At 44.2% G+C, this 23,108-nt stretch overlaps 1 long non-coding RNA gene across 1 annotated transcript; it reads left to right on the forward strand.

Moving 5' to 3' along the window:
* The first annotated feature begins 2,188 nt into the window (after positions 1–2,188).
* Positions 2,189–19,822, forward strand: LOC116659276. The gene is made up of 3 exons (XR_004314545.1): positions 2,189–2,319; positions 3,952–4,103; positions 19,577–19,822. It is a non-coding gene; the product is annotated as an uncharacterized LOC116659276 (long non-coding RNA).
* The last annotated feature ends 3,286 nt before the right edge of the window (positions 19,823–23,108 follow it).

A 23,108-nucleotide genomic window follows, 5' to 3' on the forward strand; every position in this document is an offset into this window, starting at 1 on the left:
GGAGATTTCTAACCAAAGAGCAAGGGGCAGCTCCTGTTTCCTTCACCTTAAATGGGGCTCTTGTGTACAGGGTCCCAGCTTCTAGACATCTCAAAGTCAGCCTGGTTTTGCTCCCTTATTACCTTCCAAAGCATCTCGGTTGTCTATCAAAGAGAGTCCTGGGCTGGGAGCCAGGAGACCCCAATTCTAGGTCTGCCTGTGTCTTGATTTCCCTGCAGCCTGGAGAAGAAACTGTCATGTTCTTGGCTATCACTTTGATAGTCTGTAAAAATAAAAAGGATCATTTCAGTGGTTCTAAAACTTCTCTTTTGCAAAGAGAAGTTTCATATAAGGTTTCCAATAAAATCTATGAAATTCAGTATAGAAAAGATATAGCAGCAGAGTTGTTCTGATTGGCATGGGGTGGGGCTGGAGCTCTGTCTGCTTGGCCTCTGCCCACCCAGAGTGGCCACAGAGGACCCCCTACAGGACTCCAGGGCTCCTGGAGGCGCAGCCTGAAAACCTCCTGGCTCTCCTGGGTGTCTGGCAGCACTGCGTTGTTACTGTGCTGTCATTTCATACTGATTAAGGTTCCTACCCTGGGGAAAGCCCAGTGCTGCTCCTGGAGGGGTTTGTAATAGGCTCGGGGCCTCCCTCCCCTGCAGAGGCATTAATCCAGAACGCCCCTCCTGGAAGGCAGCTCTAATACGCCAGTGGCACAGCCCTGTGACAAAGGGTCCCTTCTGGTACCCCCAGCCCCTTAGGTGCCCACTGGTTCTTGCCCTGCAGTGGTGTCCTCAGCTCTGCTAGCTGCCTGGGGCTCCTCTTGCGGGTCTGCCTCCTCAGGGCATCCAATTCAGAGTCTCTTTCCCTGTTCTTCCAACAAAACATCCCTTTCCCGTGGGGAATCACTACCAAACATCCCCAACACCTGTCTGCTCGTCCTTCCTGCTCACTCCAGTCCTCTGCTCCCTGTGTGTCTCCAAGCCTCCTCCTTCCCGCCTTGAGTCTTCTCGAAGTCGTCTTTCTCCCCTGCAGAGCTGTGGGAGCATAGGCTCTGGAAGCCCACAGTGCTGGGTGTGGTTTTGGTGTCCCTCTTACCATGAATGTGATCATGAACAAGTTACTTTACCTTCAGAGCCTCAGTTTCCTTATCTGTAAAATGGGTGTCTCACCGATGTCTGTCTCACACGGTTGTAATGAGGATGATAGGAGATGATGTGGGGAAAACCCCTGCCATTAGGAGTGGCATTTAGAAAACTTTCAGTAAATGTTCTTCTTCTTCTTTCTCTCTTTAGTCTCCCAACCCCCATCTTCCTATGAAAGACTGCCACATATATGCATGTACGGAAGAAGTAGGGAAGAAACTATTGGAAACATGGGTCTGGACCAGATTTGAGAAGGCCTTGAATGCCACATGAGGAATTTGGACTTTATTCTGTAAACAGCTGGTTAGGGGTTGAATTGTGTCCAGCGCCCCCCCCCCCCAATTCATATGTTGAAGTTCTTACTCTCAGTACCTCATATGTGACCTTATATGGAAACAAGGTTTTTGCAGATGGAATCAGTTAAGTTAGAGGGAGGTCGTACGAGAGTAGGGTGGGCCCTAAACCAAAATGACCAGTGTCCTTAGAAAAGGGAAATTTGGAGATAGATACATATGTAGAGGGGACACCATGTAAGGATGACAGCAGAGCTCAGGGCAATGCTTCTGCGAGCTAAGAAAGGCCCCAAATTGCCAGCAAACCACCAGAAGCTGGGGAGAGTCCTGAAACATTCCATCTCACAGCCCTGAGAGGAAACCAACCCTGCAGACACTTTTTTTTTTTTATCATAAGGGATTTAATAGTGTATGAGGAAAATTTCACCTATCTACTTTTTTTTATTTAAAGTATAGTCAGTTTACAATGTTGTGTCAGTTTCTGGTGTACAGCATAATGTTTCAGTCATACATGGACATATATATGTTCATTTTTATATTCTTTTTCCTTATAGGTTACTACAAGATTCCACATATAGTTCCTTGTGCTACACAGCAGAAGCTTGTTGTTTATCTATTTTATATATAGTAATTAGTATCTGTAAATCTCGAACTCCCAATTTATCCCTTCCCACCCCCTTCCCCCCTGGTAACCTCAAGTTTGATTTCCATGTCTGTGAGTTTGTCTCTGTTCCATAAATAAGTTTATCTGTGTCTTTTTCTCCCTGCAGACACTTTAATCTGGGACTTCCAGCCTCCAGAACTGGGAGACAATAGACCTCTGTCATTCAAGCCACCCCATTTGTGGTACTTTGTCACAGCAGCCCTGGAAAACTGATACAGCTGGGACCCTCTGCAAGGTGGGAGCCAAGGTCCAGATGTGCACTGTGCAGTGTGAGTGCACTGGGGAGTGAGAGATGCAGCCTCCAGGGCAGGTGGTGATGGAAGGGAGGTGAGGGAGGCCAGTAGCACCACGGAACTGGGGCTGGCAAGTGTGGAGATGGGTTGGAATAAGAGGGAAGGGCTGAGGGACAAACCTGGAGGCTCTATCTGTGGGTGTTGCTATCTCATGCGGTGGCTTGTGGGAGAATCTCAACATGGCCCAGGCAGCCGTGGGTTCAGCCTTCTCCTGTTGGGGCTCCTCTGAGGCTTCCTGTGGACTCTGCCCTTGATTTGTCCATGCCGAGTCCCTGGGCCCAAGTGGGATTGAGAGCTGCTTCTGCGCTGTTCCCTGCCAGAGAAGACCAAAGGCTAATCTGTATGGGAGAGGGGCCTGGGAGGCAGTGATTGTGGAGACCTCCACATTCCTCGAGCTTCTAGAATCTTGGGGGCTGGAAAGGCAGGGAAGGAGAACAACATTGGTGTAATGAATCATCCTCCTCATCTTTGAAATGCAAACGAAGGGCCCCAGCCCTCCCAGCACGAGTGTGTCAGGCTGGTGTGTCAGGAGGAGGGGCTCACATTCCAAGGCCTCCTTAGGTCTAATTTCTTCCTTTCAGGACAGAAGAATCCAGCCCTTAGAATAGGCACTTCCTGTGCCTATTCTTTTATGGCTCTCATTTGTTCATTTATTCATAGCACATATGTTTTGAGCCTTTAAGGTGTGTCAGGCATAAAGGTTTAAAGATAAAAAGGAGGGAGCACCTGTCCTCATGGAGCTTACCTGACAGAGACAGGTAAACAGCTAAATATGCCCTGAGATTTTCAGGGGTAGCTGGTGGCAAGAAGGTTTACAAGCTGGATAAGGGGGAGCAATCACAAGTTGATGGGGAGAGGCCTGTTGTAGATACAGTAGTCAGGGAAGGACCCCAAAGAAAGGTGGGGCAACGTGAGAGAGTGAGCCCCATGGAGGCCTGGGGGAAAGCTTTGGGGCGTTAGGTGGTGACTCACAGGCCAGCTGGGAATCTGCGTATTGTTCTGGGTGTTAAGCCGAGCAGGGGAGCTCGGGCTCCAGTACATATTTTGCAAGAGCAAGTGCACAGAGGGATGCTCTGCTGAAGGGAGTTTTAAATGTCAGACTCTGGGCAGAGCCTGCAGGCGCTGAGATCCCCCAAGGAGACGGCAGTGCTCCGGGGGCTGATTGAACGCCTCTTCCTGCTTCCTGGAGTAGATCCCCACCTGTTCAAATCAAAGGCTGACCGTTCAGTGAGCACCTGCTCTGAGCTGCCACCTGCGCAGCTGGACTGTGGGACCTCCGAGCTTGTTCACAAGCGAGCCTGTTACAAAGAGAGTTGTAAGTATGAAGAGCCAAGGGTGCTCTGAGCAGGGGAAATGGAAGGAAGCTGTCTCAGTATCATCACTGCCATTCGTCATCGTCGAAAGTGTTTATTAAGCACCTAATTGAGCCTGATTCCGTGCTGGGGTTTTATTTTACTTTTCAGAGCTCTTAAGGACTAAACAGTGTGCAAACAAGCCAAACAAATATCCATATAAGGCGAATAATTTGTATCTAATTTTTCTGTTCCTTCTCCTCTTCTTTCTCTTGTGAGTAGTTTCTGACTCACAAACCTGCTTGTTCTTCTTGCACAACTCACTTCATCTGGCCTGGCCTCAGTTTCCCCATCTGTGAAATGGAAGTAATTAAATGTTACAGAGTTGTCTGGGAGCCCTTTGGAAGCAGTAAGGCACACATCTGTATGTACAGGTATGTCTGTATCTCTGTAAGCACATCTGTATCTGTGTGAATTCACGTATAGTTCAACTTGGAGAGATGGTCTCCACTTCAAACATTCTGCCCCATTTATCATACACAAATATCCCAGAGCACGCTCTGGCTCCTGGCTAACTTTCTCCTATTTTTCTGCCCATCAATTCTCCTTAAAAACTCTCCTTAAAAACTCGGCTCCAGGGAGTGCCACCCCCTCACTTTAGAGGGTCTGCCAGCCTCACGTCCACCAAATGACCTCTGACTCAGCCTTTAAGACCCCCGCCCCTCAAATGCCACTTCCTCTGGGGAGTTTCCCTGGTGCCCCTTGTGTGATCCTTCCTTGCGTCCTCTGAACTTGCAGGGCTCTGGTGCTTTCCTGTGGGACTGTCACGTTCACTTTTGGGTTAGAGATATTTTGTCTGTGGCTTCAGGCTGTATTGATTGAATGAAACATGAATTACTCATTTATTTAACAAACACTGATGGAGCACAGATTGTGTCCCATTAAGGTAGCTACGTGTTGGGGATACAAAGTTGAGAAGAAATGGCCTTGGCCCCTGAGGGGTTTACAGTCTGTGGAAGAGTCCAGACAGTCAGTATCATGGCCTTCGGGAGCCACAGCTGTAAGGCTCTGGGCTGAGTCAGACCCTGCACTTAGCTACCCCTAGGCTGCTACTGTGGGGCAGAGGTTGTTTAGAATCCAGGTCCAAACCCAAAGATGCCAGGCAGGTGTGGATCTGCTTAAATCAACAAAAGCCCTATGCCTGGTGCCCTTGGGTGCAGGGTCTGTCCCGAGAGGCAGTCCTCCCTTCCCAGTCTCTCGCTCTCGCAGATTGATTTTCCCCACTTTCCTTATATATTCACAATTTTATCTCCATAAATTCTCTAAGTTGGAACATCACACTGCATTAGGGCTTTGCCTTCAATGCATTACTACCCTAATTCATCACGCTGCTTTAAATGATGGCAGTTCGGAGCCCAATAAATCACCCTGCTCTTCCTAGCTCTTGGCCTAATGAATGTGGAGCTTGGGAAGAGACGGAGCTGATTTTCAGCCTCTCCTTTTCTTGGCATTATCTTCATTAGGAAAACTCACTTTAACCAAACCTGGGGCAAGGTTAGGGCCAGGGTGGGGTGAAGTATGGGGCCACAGACTAGGGAGAGGCAGGATTAAACTCCATATTCCCGTCCTTCCTTTCTTTTTATCTTAACAGTTATTTATTGAGTACATACTCCACAGCACTATAAGTGTACCTTAAATTCTAGATATCAAATACCTGGGTTTGCTTATTCTATCCTTGTATATATACAGGCACTATCCCAAAGTCATTAGTCAAAGCCATCTCTGCTGGAGAGTTAGTTAGTCCCTATTATCTGTGAATACCTCAACACAGCACAGATCAGTAGATCTGGTAAACCCTAGCACACTTGGAGTTCCTAAGGGACTGAGGCACTCAGTGGAGACTGGTGACTGGGAGGATTGTGGGTGATTCCAGAGAGGGTGGGCTCAGGAGGGTCAGCACAGTGGGGGTCTCTGATGGGTAAGAAATGAAGGGTTTTGGCTTCTGGCAGAACAAAAAGGAGCTCTGAAAACACACGTTGCACCTTTTCCCAGTACCACTAAGAATGACCAAATTATGCCTGCAGAAGTTTAGGCTAGCACTCTACTTCTTTGGGCTGCAGTTTTCATAGTTATAAAGTGAGGATGTTTTCAATTATTCTGCCTGAGGACTTTACCCTGAGAGAATAACTAAAGACAATGCTCAAAGACTCAGCCACAGGACACATCACACTATTTCTTCTAATAGCAGAATATTGAAAATAATCTAAGTGTCCAACAACCTTGGGAAATGGGCAGATTACATGATGGTATTTCACATAGTGGTACATCCATAGAATAGTTTACAATGGAGTCTCTAGAATCAGGTAGCAGTATCTATATCTATGTCTGTCCGTCACCTGCCCATCTATCAGTTATCTATCCATCTATCAGTTATCTGTCCATCTATCATCTCTCCAGAGAGGCAGAAGGAGGCATGAAGGTATTGCACATGATAAAATAAGCTTAAAAAGCTTGTAAACAAATGTGTGTAGTATGTTTCCATCTTGTTTACAAATATATTTATGTGGAAAACTAGAAGGAGAAGGAAATTGAAAGGGAGAGAGAGTATGTTTGGAGGGATAAACAGTGAGTGTTCATGGGGTTAGTTCTCAGTGTGGAGGTTAAGGATTATTTTGTCACTTCTTTTCCAAAATTTAAAAAATTTTAAATTTGGAGGGGGGGATTGAACCCAGGACCTCACACATGCTAAGCATGCAATCTACCACTGAGCTATACTCCCCCACTGAGGATTATTTTGATCTTTTTTGTTTTTCTGCATTTTCGAGTTTTTCTACAATGAGCATGGTTACTCTGCAATAAGGTATTAGAATTAAAAATTAATTTGTAAACCAACGTTAATAGCAGCACCATTCACAACAGCAAAAGGTGGAAACAACCCAAATGTCTACCCACAGAGGAATAGAGAACAAAATATGTTATGTCCATACAATGGAATATTATTCAGCCAAAAAAGGAGTGAAATTCTGACACATGCTGCAAAATGGATGATCCTTGAAGACACTGTGTTAAATGAAATAAGCCAGACACCAAAGGACAAATATTGTATGATTCCACTCAGATGAGGTACCTACAGTCGTCAAAAACATAGAGACCAAAAGTAGAATGGTGGTTGCCAGAGTCTGGGGGAGAGGGGAGCAGGGAGTTATTGTTTAATGGGCACGGAGTTTCTACTTGGGATGATGAAAATGTTTTGGAGATGGATGGAGGTGATAGTTGCATAAAAATGTGAATGTACTTAATTGCCACTAAGTTGTATTCTTGAAAACACATTGGTTAAAATGGTAGATTTCATGTTTCTGTATATTTCACCAACAAATAAATAGATAATAAAATGATAAAAATGAGGGGGCTCTACCAGATGCTTCCCAATGGCCCTTCCAGGTCTAACTCCACAATTTGCTCCACCTCTGACAGTGTCAGCCCAGGTGACTTTGGAGAGGACAAAAGGAACAGCCAGCTCACATCCTCTGGCACCTGGAGGGCAGGTGGCAGGCAGGATTCCCCGGTGCCCACCCTTGTTGCCACAGAGACAAGGCCTTGGCTCTCTCCAGGAAGCCGTGGCTCTGGCTGCTTCGTGAAGAGACCTGGAAGCTGGCGTGGATGTGAGGAACACTGTTTTCACAAGGCTAATTAACCAAATGTGTTTTCCTCGCATGTGTCTGTGTTTTCACATTAGGTTTGGCGGCAAAGAGGATATTAAAGCTAATTAGACTCACAGCTTTGGACAGAGCTCCGAATAACCGATAAGTTATTTGTTAGGGAAGCAGACTAGTTAGCACGGCTCTCCTTTACCTGAAATCCCACACCCCTGCAGCCCACCAGACGCCAAGGATCCAAGGCTAGAAGATTTGCAGAGCTGACTGGAGATGCAATTCTAGAAATGTTTCTTCCTGCCTCAGAAAGACTTTATAAAGCTGAGTCAAGCTGAACACCCACTGCCGTCTATCACAAGCCCTTTGCCTCCGTGAGACCCTCGTTAACGCCGGGCTCCCCCTCCCCTGCCTGATCTCATTGCAGGAGACCCTTCATGGGAGCCTTCCCAGCCCTCCTGCAAAGGTGTCTTCAGCACTGACTGCCCCCAATACATCCAAGAGTTGGCTACTATAGCCGCATTTCTAAGGGGCCTTGCCCACACTGGCCACAGCTGGTTGACCTTGGAGGGTGGACGCTGACCCAGAAAAAGCTATTCCAGAGGTGAGATTGAGTCAGAGTCTCTCTCCAGGGAATCTAGAATACAAACATGGGAAAAATGGATCCGCGAGCTGCAGAGTACTTTTGGTACAAGCCCACAGAACCTGGGCCTGGCTCACGTGAGAGAGATTGAGCAATCATAGTAATTCCAGTTGACACAGTAATGAGAAGACCCAGGACCAGCTCAGACACAGAGCAGCAGGTTCTCCTGGAGTGGCCACCAACCTGATTCTGCTTCAACAACTCCAGTCATTGTGTCTCTCTTTTCTTAAGTTCAAATTTGCAGGAGAAACTGACCAGCTCAGCTGAGGTCAGAGGTCCACTATGGGGGCTGGGGGCAAGATCACAGGGGCAGAAATAGGTATGGGGGGCTCACCTCTGAGTACTAGAGGTCTTCCTAGAGAAGGGGGACCTTGTGGGCCAGATGATCCCTTGAGAGGTGTGTGCGGAGGCAGCCGTGGTGGAGACAGAGCTCAGGAAAGCTGTCTGCAGTGAAAGGGAGGAGTGACTCCAATGCCTGGGGAGAAGCAAATGCAGGAGATGAGGCGGGGGATGGGGAGGATGAGGAAGAAGGTCTCCCTCACATAGAAGGTTCAAGGGTGTTGCTCCAACCCATGTGTTTGAGTCCCACTCTGCGGCCACCATCTTAGTGACTCAACTCCTGATAAAATCATTCCACATTGCTATTTTGTCACTCTCCTCCTGAGAAGACTCCGCTGCCTGAGAGCCTGAAGGCATTTGTGATGCCCGCGTGGAAGGAAGGATTAGCTCTTCTCTCACCACAGCCCTTTCCTGGCTGTGCAGGCAAGGCTGCTATGCTGAAACTTAATTCTAAAGACGACTGTAGCCATGCCTGCCTCCCGCCTCCCCTCGGCTTCATCGGTCTCCTGGAAACTGGACAAAAAGAACTCTCTGTGCCGCTGTGAAACGAGGGAGGCTTGGCACTTCTGTTGGGAGCCGCTGACTCTTTCTGTTCCAAGTCTTACGGGCCAGACCAGTGTTCCTCTGGGATGCAAGGTCCTGAGAGCTCAAGATGCTAAGAGCACAGCTGCTGCCTCTGGGATGAAAGAACGAAGCTGTCCCACTTCTACTTCTCAGCGTTTCTTACCATCTTGCCAGTTTCTGGCTTACAGGGCATGTCACTCAAATTCTCTGCAAACCGCATGCCACTGTAACCCTTTGAAAGAATGGTGCTGGGGAAGAATCCGAACTAATGGAGAGCACCACTGGGCAGTGGACCCCCCGTGTGTGGGGCACAGAATGAAGGTCGGGTGTGGACCGCACTTTGGGAGGGACAGTCACACAGAGGAGAGGAGAGGATGTGATGAATGACAGATACACATCACGGAAGGTGTTACTTGATTGGAGGGTGGATAAGTGAGTCGGGGGAAGCTCCTAGGTGTGAGTGTTTAAAAGCCTAAGGTTGTGTCTTTTTTTTTTTTTTAACTTTTTTTTACAGAGGTATTGGGGGATTCAACTCAAGACCTTGGGCATACTAAGCACACACTCTACCACTGAGTTATACCCCCACACCCTAAGGTTGTGTCTTGAAGGCAGGGAGAGCTACTGCTTGGGTGGGATGAAGGCAGCATGCAGGTAGTAGACACGGAGAATATCCAGGCATGGACGATGGTGGGCCCTAGGAGTCCTGTGCAGAGTGCATTGGGAGAGGTGAGCGCTGGTCTCTGGAAGCTGCTGAAAGGTCATTTTGAGGAAACACAGCTTAGAGCAAGGATTCAGAGATGGGGATGGAGAGACAGGGTGAAATTCACACAATGCAACTGACCATTAGCGGAAAGAAAGATAGGTAGCTGGCCAGGGCCCTTGCTGTGTCAGGGCCAGTGGGCTCTCCAGGCCCCTTGTTGGGTGTGAATTCGTTTCAGGACATCAGTGAGAGGCCCAGGCCTGTGTGGAGGGAGGAAATGAAGCCAGGGGCTGGGTGAGATTTGGGAATAACCTACAGAAGACGCAGGTCAGGGGTGGGCAGGTGCAGCAGAGAGGAAGGAGTGGGAGAACTGGGTTCTGAGACCGTGTCAGGGTGCTGATGCTCAGGCACCCCCCACTGGGAATTGTTCTTCCCTGACCACTTGGTAACAGTGATAAACCCCTAGCAGCCATTTTTGTAGCGAATGACCCTGCCACTGACCCCATTGACTGTCGGGAGTGGACACCTCCGACGTGGGCTGGAAGAAGTCTTTCCCTGAGCATTTGAGATAGAGACTAAGGGATTCCAAACTTCTCCTGGGTTGGCTCCTTGAACAGTTCATGTCAACACTGGGGAGTATGAGCCATGTTTCCTACAGGTGACTGCACAGTAAAGAAAGTTACTTTGCAGGGAAAGAGAGAGAGGCAAATACACCGATAAGGACAGATGCGTTGAGAAGCAGAGGTACTTTGTTATGGATTATTTCTGGGTCCTATGTAATCCCTCTAGAATATCCTGCATTCTTAACAGGGGTGATATTGCCCCAAAGGAGGCAGAATTAGTTTTCAGGGTAACCATAAGTTTGTTTTCTATGTCTGTGAGTCTGTTTCTGCTTTGTAAATAAGTTCATCTGTATCATACTTCGATTAAAAAAATAAATAGATTAGCTCTTGGGGGGCAAAAAAGCTTATGATGTTACAATGGTTTGTGGCCCTCCAAAGGGCCATAGTACATAAACAGACACACAGTACAACTGAAGCATTAAAATTTTATGGGGTTTGGGACCTTGATTATCACACAAAAAATATCTAAAATGGTTTGAGGCAGGGGTGATTTAAAAAAAAGGTTGAGCACCAGAGCTCCAGATCTTTGGAATGAATTCCCCTCCCCGCCTCTTTTTCACTTTAGCCAGCACAAGCTGGCTGCTGGGACTTTCAGTCACAGTGGCCTTAACTGAAACAGACTTGCTGAAGGGTGCGAGGGAAGGGGAAGAGGAGCTCTGGGGAACAGGCTGACTAAGGGATCCTGAGAGCGTGGAGACCCCTCAGCGTAACCAGTATCAGGCAAGGGTGGGGGCCAGGGTAGGGGACGCTTATGAGACAGCTTGGGGAGTAAAGTCATGGGCTTTGGCCAAGTCATTCATCGGCAGCAGGTGTCAGAGCAGTTCCAGCAGAAGAGGGATGTGGCCTCAGATACCCTCCTGTTCTCACGGTCATGCCTGTCTTAGCTTTGCCTGCCTGTGTCATGTGACCACCGTGCACGGTCACTCTGAGAGCTGGCTGGAGCCAGGCAGTGCTGGCTCCAAAGCCCCCAGGCACAAAATGGAGATGCAGCCCACCCAAGCCTAGCCCAGAAATTGACTCAGTCATGGAGGTCCAGGGTGCCCCAGGCCTCCTCCCCATAAGGGCAGGGTTGGTGCCAGTACAGGTGAGTAGCCCGGCTCCCAAGAGGAAAAAGGAAGGGGCTGAGTCAAGGCCAGTATGCCCAGTTTATTCTTTTCAAAACCTGTGATCAGATAAAATCACATCTCCTGCCTAGGGTGAAGCAAGTTGGGGAGAGGGGATAATGACAGTTCACACCTCCACATGGGAGAAACCTTCAGGAATAGGTAAAAATTGTTTCCCCCTAGGCATTCAAGGGGATGGAAAATAACATTAAAAATGGTTAGCACTACTTTTCATAATAGCCAAGACATGGAAACAACCTAATTGTCCATCAGCAGATGACTGGACTTAAAGAAGATGTGGTATATATATATATATATATACATACATACATACACACACACAATGGAATATTACTCAGCCATAAAAAGAAATAAATAATGCCATTTGTAGCCACATGGATGGACCTAGAGATTATCATATTAAGTGAAGTAAGTCAGACAAAGACAAATATCATATGACATTATTTATATGTGGAATCTAAACAAAAGATATAAATTTTATTTACAAATCAGAAATAGACTCACAGACAGAGAAAACAAACTATAGCTACCAAAGGGAAAAGGGCTTGGGGGAGGAATAAATTAGGAGTTTGGGATTAACAGATACACACTAATATATATAAAATAGACAAACAACCAAGACCTACTGTATAGTACAGGGAACTATATTCAATTGTTTGTAATGAGAAAATTCACTGAGCTGTACATGTTAGATTTATGCAAAAAAAAAAAAGTGGATCAGTAAAAAAAAAAGGACTTTCAACAACTGTAAAAAAACAAACAAACAAACCCAATACGGTTGGCACTGAGTGAATAATTGACATATGCTAGGCATTATTCCAAGCTCTTTTATGTCTATTACATAATTTAGTCTTTAAAACAACCTCATTGTTTTAAAGGATACACACTTTCATTGTCCTCATTTTACAAATGAGGAACTGAGGTGCAGGAAGGGTAAGGAACCCATCCAAGTTCACACAACTTGAAGGAGCTGAAACTGAGATTTCATTGCAGGCAGCCTGACTACAAAGGCTGCTCTTAGCCTTCAATGTGCAAGTCTCAGGTCTTGCCTCAAGATGGTGGGGAGATGATACTGGTTCTTAAATAGCTGTAACATCAGCTGGAGGGTGAGAAGTGCCGGGTAAAGGGCTATGTGTATTCAGAGAGGGAAGAGATGTCATTATAGTGGTCCAGGAGGTCCTTGTTATGTAAGGGTAACTGGTTCTCAGCAAAGCCTGTTGAAATGAGGCATTAACTAGTAACTAGTCTGAAAAGTTTGAGACTTTGTCTTGAGAAAAATCAGATAAAAAATTATGGATCAAAGAATTTTATCTTTGATGTAACACAATTCAAGTTATAATTACAACTTCTCACTAATTTTTAGGATGTATGAAAACTGAATCCAGGGTTGAGTAGAGAATGTTTTGCATAATTGTCATACAAAACCATATGACAGCATAAGACAACCTTCCTCACTTTGCTTTCCACTTTCCTGGACTAATCAAAAAGGCAATCCTTTCCCCCCAAATATTTAAGGGCTTTAGTAATTTTTCCAAAGGTCTCTCCAAATTATTATTTTCTAAAGCCCTGTCAGTTATCACCCTCTTTTATATTCTCTTCTTCAATTGTTATGTGTCAGTGACTTAGCATAAGATCAGACACTTCAACATCACTTTCATTGACTTCATGAAATTTGCGTCTTTCCCGAGAGTTCTCGTTTAACTGATCAGTTTGCATTGTGTGCTTTATAGTGTGGGTGTTTACACCAGCTCCATCAGGGAATGACCAAGGGATAAAGCCTGGACAAAGCAAGTGCTGGTTGTTAATCAGTGTCCAACAGGACTACTTGTACTAGGGGTCAGTTCCTTAGTCATTATTTGGAGGAGAAGACAATTTTTATTTTCCCCAAGCAACAAGTACCTGTGGGACACAGAAATGAACACACGGATAATGTGGCTTCCCTGTATAGGGGAAGGGCTTACCGAGGAGGTGGCATTCGTGATGCACTTTAGGGAGCAAAGGATTTGGGCATACAGAGGCCAGGCGACAGGGCTTTCCAACTGGCATCTGCAGAGACAGAGGTTGTTAAAACAGCATGTATATCAGGAGCGGCAAGTGGGGAAACGATGTTGGGAAAGCTAGTTTGGAGCCAGATGATGGCGGACTTAGAATAATGCACTTTATTTTATAAACAATGGTGAGCCACTGATGGCTTTAGATCCTGAGCTCAGGTTGGAGTTTGGCACATACTAGAAGTTCAAAAAAATTGTTGAAAAAAGCTGATATTAGGGGTGATGGTTGTTAAATCACAGCATATGCCAGTAAAACAAAACCTGATGTCAAAATTACCTACGTGCAAACTCTTGCTAATTACTTGCTTACTTAAATGTTTGATAGAAACAAAAGATGATCCGCTTTGGGGTTTCTTGTGATGAGATTTTAATTTCATATTGGAAATTGTTCTTTGTAGAAGGGACACTGGTACTTGAATTGCAGACAGAGGAGCTATTTTTTAAACTAAGATTTCCATTAAATTCAGCCACTGTGGATCCCAGGGTGCTTTTTGGAGCTGGTACTATAAAGCGTGAACATCTGACCTCTCTGGTTAAATGGAAGATGAACGCGGTGTAGGAGACACGCTTCCAGATCTAACTGAAACCATCTGTATTCCAAATTTTTGTTCCCACTGATCTTTTGGGAACAGCCCCTAAGTAGAAGCTCCGTGTTTGGTTGTGCCCACGTAAGCCTGCGTGTGCCCGCAGAGATGCCCGTGGTCTTGTGCCCACGGGCACGCTAAAGCATCGAGCACAAGCAGCATTCCTCAGGAGACAGCAAGGTCTTGCCTGGGGAAAACAAGGGCTCTGAGAGCTCAGACAGACAGACAGACACGGCTGCTGACTGCACTGGGGGACTTAGCAAGGGAGTCACAGATGCTGTTTAGATTTCTCACTCTCTAATTGTGATGATTAAAGAGCTGCAGGCTCTCTCTTTTGGTGACAAACCCAAAGGTGTGCCAGGAACAAGATAGGATTTGAAATATGCAATAGGCCATGCTAATACCCTCCATGGTGACTTTTCAGTGGGGGAAGAGGGAATAAAACACAATGAATGCTAATTAGTTTACATTAGTCAAAATTGTATCCGGCTTTTTTTTTCCTTTTCTTTTCAGAGCTCTTAAGTGTGCAGAAGCAGGTTATTCAAATTTCACCCCTGTTTTTCAAAAATTAATAAGGGCCATACATTACTGTAACATTCTGCCTGCTTCACAGAATATATTAGTAAAGGTTTTAATTACTGAAATTATACAGTCATAAAAAGACGATTTAATGAAAGCAATCATATCATTTGCATTCTGGGCCTGCCTGTGTGCAAGACCCTGCGAGAAGCAGTAAATTAGACTGAAGTGCAGCGGAATAATTCCCACCATTGTAATTCTGCCTGAGGACCCGGGGCTCCCAGGACTTCAAGCTCCAAGTCAATACCTGTTTGAGGGACCAGAAAACCAGCTTCGTCTGAGAAGGAGGATTAAAGATGACAATGGAGTCTTAAAATCTCTTTTCTTTCCCAACACCCAGAGCCTGTCTTTCTAGGAGGATCCATTATGACGTCACCTCAGATAAGGGAAATTAATTGGTATGCTCTCCTGTTGAAGAGGGTTTTGCAGCGGTTAAGATAATTAGAGCCAAGCCTGGAAGTGATGGCCTAGGTATAAAAACGGACAGATTATTTTATCACTCTCATTTTTTCTCCTACATATGACAGGGTGACAGGTGGGCTCGTGAAATTGTATGCAGAGCAGAGCTGCGCCCATTGGGCTTGAAAGCCAAACTCTAAGTCTGGGCCTTGCCCCTCCCCCGCCCCTCCTGGGTTCTCCCCACAAAAGGGGGCGACCAAGGTGCCACATAACACTGGAATTCTTTAAAGTTCAGTGGTGGTGGCCAGTGGGAAGGGTCAGGGGTCTGAACTGGTTGATTTTCCTTAGATTTACACCAACCCTCAAGTGGAAATTCTGGTTTCCCAAGTTAAGTTCTGCAAAGTCTCCTACCAGACCCCCCATGCTGTGTACCCCAGGACCCCTCCTTTGATGTGTCATTGATGCCAGGACTTCAGAGATGAGGGGTACACTCAAGCCACTTAAGCCTTTGTTTCTTTTCCATGATCAGGTCAATGGAGGTTCTTTACGGACCTACAGTGTGTAAGACCCTGTGTTGGGCCAGCATTGGGTACAGGGGTGACATTGCCCCCACCCCATAAATAATGCTTTGAATGCAAGGCGCGCAGCATTTGTACATTCTGAAAGATAGAAATTCCATGTTACAGGGACTTACTTATGGAGGGAAAACCATATTTAGATGAGCTGAGTAAAGGATTTGTGGAAAAGGCTGCTTTGAAGGACAGGGAAGAGATGGGTTCAGGGCATTATTATTATCATTATTATTACACTGCAACCATCACTGTTCTTTGAAGACCGGAGAGTTGAGGCTTAGAGAGGTTGCTAAGGACCACGGCGTGGGAGAGTGCGAAGCCAGGACTGTCACGCACATACGAGTCTGACGCCTGAGCCCCTGCACGATGTTCTCCCCAACGATGGACTGTTAGAGCTGGAGGGAGCGGACGACTCATCCTCCTTAGCTCTGAGGTTTCAAGGATAAGTAAGCTGCTGGGTCCAGAGAAGGGAAGTGACAGGACCACAGTCAGTCGGGGACAGGATCAGGCTGAACGTTGGCTTGGACGTGCAGTTGAGAACAGTCACAGGGGTCTGACTGTGTGTGGGAGGGGACTGCAGGGCCCCACGGGTTCTTGCTCATGTCAATCACAGGCTCCAGCGGGAGGAGGCGCGTGAGCTGTGAGAGGCCCTGGGGATGCGAACACTGCGCAGGGAATGATTAGAAAATGAGGAAGGAGGATTGAGAAGAGAGATGTGCTGTAGCCTTGGGAGACATACACAGATCCCTCAGCAGGGGCTTGGGTGGCCTCCACATCTGTCTGGGAAGTCTGCTGGCCGGGGGGTGCGGCTCCCTCGGCACTAGGTGGGAGATGCCAAGGGTGGCTATAGACCCAGCTGCCTGCAGTTGGAGCCTGCTCTGTGTCCATCACTGTGTGAAGAGGCAGGACAACCAGAAATCTGCTTAAGGAACTGCGGAGTTCCTGGGGAGGGAAATTCTGAAAAGAAGCAATATTACTGAGAGTTTCTGTGCCACACACTGTTCTAAGCACGTTATATATATTAATTTTTAAGCTTCTCCCACCCCTGGCATAGGAAGTATCAAATCTCCATTTATTAGATGAGAAAACTGAGACCCAGAGTGTTTTGGTAATTTGAATAAGGACATACAGTGAGTTGCAGAGCCAGGCTTCAAACCCAGGACCTGTGCTGTTAACAGCTAGACTGCACTGTACCGCATTCAGATGTGTCTCCCGGCCCAGTCCCCAGGGACTTAAATCTGAGTCCAAGGGTGGAACCAGAAGAGCAGGGAGCTGCAGATAAAGACTGACAGTTGTTTCTTTAGACATTTCATAGAGTCTGGGGCAGAGGTCAGTGCTGCTCTGGTACCTACACGATAAACCCAAAAGGAAGAGAGAGAGTACAGCACAGCTTTGTGGGGGGGGGGGGGGGCTCCCGGGGCACCTGCCTTGAGGGCACCACTCTGCAGCTGACCACGGCTGTGCCTGGTGAGTACATAAGTGACAGCGGTTCCCAGAGGAAAGGGTCGGAGCTGATTCCAGTCACAAGTGGGACAACTCTGGCTCTCCTGGAAGTATCTGGGGCGCACTGCAATGGACAGGGACTGACTCAGTGAGTGGCACCAGCCAACTAAACAGGAGTGATGCTATGCACCGCATCCGTTTCTTCTAGGTCTCTTGAACTTTGCCTGCACTGAGCGTTATAAGCTAGTCCCACATGGTGGACTTACCTTCACTTGGTGGTGGTGGAGGGGAATGGCAGCAGGTCTTAAGAATGTTTCTGGGGCTATAGCATGGGGCCCACACATTTGCTGGTGAGTACTTACTTGACCAGGAGGTGGGTTGTTGGCCTCAGGTCCAGAGGGACTCCATGGCGGTAGATGCTGCACTCTTCTTCCCAATGCCTCCTCCAGATGCAGGATTTCTTCCCTCAGCTGCTGCCAGTGCAGAGTCAAGGGCTGGGAATTGCCCTCAGCAGAAGATAGCTGCTGGGCCCAAGTTCATCCCCCATCCTGGGGCTCACTGGCATCCAATGACTGGATGATGTAGGGGTTCAAAAGCCTGGGACACTCGCCCAGCTGGGGACAATTCTGAAGGGCTGTCCCAGCTACAGAGCTCCCTGTGGGCATGGCTGAGGCTTGCATGGAGCCTTTGTCACGGTCCCACTCCTCCCTCAGCTCAGTCCTGTTTCCTTTGTTCCCCATGGAGGGCAGGCCCCCCCAAAGGTCCTGTTGCCACCCCAGCTCTAAGTCAGCTTCACCACCCAACATGTGACAAGGGCCAAGGGATGGACCCCATGGCTCTCTTTTAAATCTTATGGGAAGTCCAAGAAAAAGAGTTAAAGATGAGGGTTGGAGATTTGAAGCTGGAAGGTTCTGGCCCCCATTCCTCACCCCACACATCTGGTTTATGGAATCTCAGGGCCAAGAACTCTGTCATTGGCTGTCCATGTTTCCAACTGTTGGATGATTAAAAGAGTGAAGTCTTTGAAACATGTACTCTCTGGTGAGCCACATGATTGAAAAAACAAGTACGTAAACAATAGAAGTCAGTCCAGGGAATTACATGATGATAAAAAATGAGGATAGGAATTCTAGAACAAACGACTGGAGACCACAGGATAAATGCAATTCTAGTTCCTAGGGAGCTGAAGTTAAAATGATGACAGGTCATCACTGAGGGAAAAACAATAAAGACTTGTTTATGGGTTTATCCCAATCCTGCTTTGATTGCCTCTTTGGGGGAGCCATATAAAAGAGGCAATGATTTGAAAGCAGAGATACGTCAAAAAGGAGAAGAAGGAGGGGGAGGAGGAGAAGAAGAAGAAGAGAAAATATCCTCTACAAAGCAACTTCCACTTGACTGAACCCTGAGAGATTCTTTCAGGAAAAAACTCCAAATTCTTTTGCATGCCCTGCTTTCAATATAATATCAGCAAATTCTGGAATATCCAAGAATGTGTTCAACTCTGAACCCATGAGGTGGTTCATAGATACGAAATCATTGAAATGACTTCATATCACTCACTTCATTTCCCCTTTCTGGACACCCATTCCTTCATCTGTGTGATGAGAAGTTTACATCACCTCGGTTTCTCCAAGCAGTGTTCCAGAGAACACTAGTGATTTACAAGACATTAACCAGTTACATGCAAGACAAGTTCTAGGATTGAGTCAGTTTGGGGAGCGCTGCAGACTGTAGTACCTTCCTGAGTTTACACCGTGCATATGATATATTAAAGCCCTGCTTCCCAGCGGTTTTTACATCATTGCTTACATAGGAAATGATGATATTCTATTTCTATGGCTCACTGGAGTAAACAGGAGGGGGTTTATATTTACATATATTACATTTTTCTTTATATTATATGCTTGTGATTAGAAAATAAAATACGAAGTCTTCCTTTTCGAAAATAATCTTTATTGAGAAACTTGAGCTTGCTTTCATGAACTTACTTTGTAATATTGGGTTTTATATTGAAAATGGCTACACATAAATCCTAATCAGGATTTTAATGGCTAGCATTGGAACACATATGTTGTAGCAAATGGCAGAATAATGCCTTTTATTCCTCAGCTGACAGAAACTTCTCCCTCACCACTAGCCAGAATTTATATACTTTGATCTCTTTAAGTTATACTTCAAGGGCAAGATCATTCTTTAAATCTGTCAGCTTTTTTTTTTTTCTTCATTGACAAATGTAATATTTTATGATAATGTGAATGGATTTAGAATGCAATCAAATTTGATCAGTTTAGTATTTCTAAATAATAATGAAGCTTTTCCTTAAGCCTACACAGATGTTCTGCTGTTGGTCCTTAATCACTTTCAAGACTCACAGATTAGTCTTCATTAATATCACTGGTAAATCATATTAACCCCACTTATCCAAAGTTAAATTTTTGCTTTGAACTCATAAACTTCGTCCATATACATTTATATGTTTTCATGCAGTTCTTGTAATTTTTAATTAATCTCTATCAGATGCTCACTCAAAAATGCTTAAGTAAACCATTTAAAAAGTCATTAACTATTTTTAGTAGATCTGTATAGTGTGAATGATTCATAGATTAATTTTTCCTTCTTCCTTTTGTCTGTAGATTTCTGACACAGTTCTTTGCCTGGCCAGCCAACGCACTTCGGCATGAAACATCAGAAATGTGTTATGATACCATTTATGTAGAAAAAGTGGAAAACAGATGGGACTGAATAGCTTTAATTTTATTAGATTCACCATTTTTAGAGTATCATTTGATATAAAATTCAGATCTATAGGTAAACTTGCTCCTACAAGGGCTTTTCTGTGAATAAAATAAGGGTCTCCCTTGTGTCTCCTGATTTTCAGAATAAACACTCCATGTACAGCCCTGTCTCTTTCCTGTCACTGCAGCTCCACCATCAGTGACCACATTTACGCAGGTTTTGATAATATTTGTTCCAATGCTTCCATTCATCACTTTGAGTATTTCATCACCTGTGATTTGTTTTGGCACTTCTTTACAACACAGATAATTTCTTCTAAACCTTTTTCTTCAGAGATGCCTACCACTGCAATTACTGAACCCCATCACTAATATCTGTAGATTCATCCACCTGTAGTGGCGACATTCTGATGCCAAAATTTGCCTGTGTGCTGTCCGAAATGCCGCGGTGCACCTACTAATAACATTATTCAGAAGTGCTTCCTTTCCTATTCCCTTTGCTTCATTGGTTCCAAACACAGGGCTGACAATTTCTAGGCAGCAGGAAAAATGAGCCATTATGCAATAGTCAGAGGCATTTTGGCTTTTAGTTATTAATTGCCTGAGTTTTAATCTAGCTTCTTCAGTTTGATCTGATATGGTTGTAACTGATCTTTTGAAGTTACTTGTTTCTAGCACTTGGAGATACTTAATTTTTTTTTTTCCTGGTTAAGGTGATTGTTTTCCTATTTTTAAATTTTAATTTTTTTAATTGAAGCATAGTTACTTTACAATGTTGTATTAGTTTCTGGTGGACAGCATAGTGATTCAGTTATACATATTTATATATTCTTTTTCATTATAGGGTATTAGTACAGGGAACTATATTCAATATCTTACAATAACCTGTAAGGTGGGTGTTTTGAGATAACATGTTGACATAGTTGGCTTGGCATCATTTCTACATCTTCTTTCCTTTCTAATTTTTAATTGTGACAAAAATACACATAACAAAATTTACCATCTTAACCATTTTTAAGCGTACAGTTCAGTAGCGTTAAGTATGTTCGTATTGTTGTGCAACCAAAGTCCAGAACTTTTTCATCTTGCAAAACTGAAATTCCACACCCATGAAACAACTCTCCATTTCCTCTTCCCCTCAGCTCCTAGTTACCACCATTCTACCTTCTGTCCCTATGGTTTTGACCACTCTAGGTACCTCATATAAGTGGAATTATACAATAATATTTGTCTTTAAGGTTCATCCGTGTTGTAGCAAGTGTCCAAATTTTCTTCCTTTTTAAGGCTGAATGACACTCTACTTGATGTATATACCACACTTTGTTATCTGTTCATCTATCAGGACACTTGAGTTGCTTTTTGGCTATTGTGAATAATGCTGTTATGAACATGGGTGTACAGTTATCTCTTTTAGACTCTGCTTTCAATTTTCTGGAATTGCTAAATCATATAGTAATTCTATTTTTAAATGTTTTCAGGAAACTCCATTTTGTTTTCCACAGCAGCTGCACCATTTTATACTCCCATCAGTAATGCACGAGTGTTCCAATTTCTCCACATCCTCGTCAACACTTATTTTCCTTTTTTTTTGTTGTTGTTTGTTATTGTTTCTTTTCAGTACTAGCATCCTAGTGGGTTTGAGGTGGTATCTCATTGTGGGTTTTGATTTGCGTTTCCCTTATGATTAATAATGTAGAGGGTTGTTTCATGTATTTGTTGGCTATTTGCATATCTTCTTTGAAGAAATAGCTATTCAAGTCCTTTGTCCATTAAAAAAAAACTGTTGAAAAATATTTATTGGTAAGATTTAGGTGTGTAGTATATATCTAACAATAATTAATCACCAACTTTTAAATTTATTTTTTACTGAGGTATAATTGACAAATAAAATTGTATGTATTTAAAGTATACAATGTGATGATTTGATATAAGTATACACTGTGAAGTGATTACCAGAATCAAGTGAATTAGCATCCGTCACCTCACATAGTTCCTTTTTAATTAGTTAATTTTTTGATGAGGATGCTTAAGATCTACCCTCTTATCAAATTTCAAGTACACAGTACAGTATTATTCACTGTACTCAGTCTGCCATACATTAGATCCTCAGAACTTACTCATCTTAGAACTAAAAATTTGTATACTTTAACCAATATCTCCCCACATCTCCCACTTCTCAGCCCCTGGCAACCATTACTCTATTTTCTGCTTCTATGAGTTTGCCTCTTTTTTTTTTTTTTTTTTTTTAAGATTCCAATGTCCTGGAGAATGCTCTGTGTGCACTTGAGAGGAATGTATATTCTGCTACAGATGGATGGGATGTTCTATATATGTCTGTTTGGTCCATTTGGTCTAAAGTATAGTTCAAGTCCAACATTTCCTTTTTGATTTTCTGTTTGATGATCTATCCATGGTTGAAAATGGGATATTGAAATCTCCTTATATAACTGCATTGCTGTCTATTTCTGCCTTCAGCTCCATCAATATTTGTTTAATATATGTAGGTGTTCCACTTTTGGGCGTGTGTGTATTTACAGTTGTTACGTCTTCTTGATGAATTAATTTCTTTGTCATTATGTAATGACTTTCTTTCTTTCTTGTTTCAGTTTTTGACTTTTGATATAGGTTTAGCTACTTATGCTCTTTTTTGGTTTCCATTTGCATTGGTTTCCATTTTCAGCTCTTCACTTTCAGCCTAGGTGTGTTCCTAAAGCTGAAGTGAGTCTCTTGTAGGCAGCAAATAGTCAGGTTTTGTTTTTTAACCATTCAGCCACTATATGTCTTTTGATTGGAAAATTTAATCTGCTTACATTTAAAGTAATTATTGATTGGTTTATTATTATTGCCATCTTATTCATTTTTTTTTTAAAGCTGTTTTGTATTTCCTTTGTTGCTCTCTTTCTGTCTTCCTTTGTGGTTTGATAATTTTCCATAGTGATGTGCTTTGATTTTTTTTCTCTTCTGTTTATCTACTATAGGCTTTTGCTTTGTGGTTACCATGAGGTTTACATAAAACATCTTATAGATAACAATCTATTTTTAGCTCATAACAATTTTACTTCAATTGAATACAGAAACTGTACACATTTTTCCCCTTCCATTTTATTTTTTGATGTCATAAATTCTTTTTATTTTGTGTATTCATTATTGTGTTCATACAGCAAATTATTGTAGCTAGTTATTTTAATACTTTTGTGTTTTTACCTTTATATTAGAGTACACACCACCATTACAGAATGAGAATATTCTGAATTTTAATATACACTTACCTTTATCAGTGAGTTTTATACTCTCATGTTTTAATGTTACTAATTAGCATTCTTTCACTTCAGTGTCAAGAACTCCTTTAGCATTTCTTGTAAACCAGGTCTAAAGGTGATGAACTCCCTTAATTTTGTTTGTCTGGGGAAGTCTTTATGTCTCCTTCATT

This window comes from Camelus ferus, chromosome 23, assembly GCF_009834535.1.
Source record: "Camelus ferus isolate YT-003-E chromosome 23, BCGSAC_Cfer_1.0, whole genome shotgun sequence".
Taxonomy (NCBI): Eukaryota; Metazoa; Chordata; class Mammalia; order Artiodactyla; family Camelidae; genus Camelus; species Camelus ferus.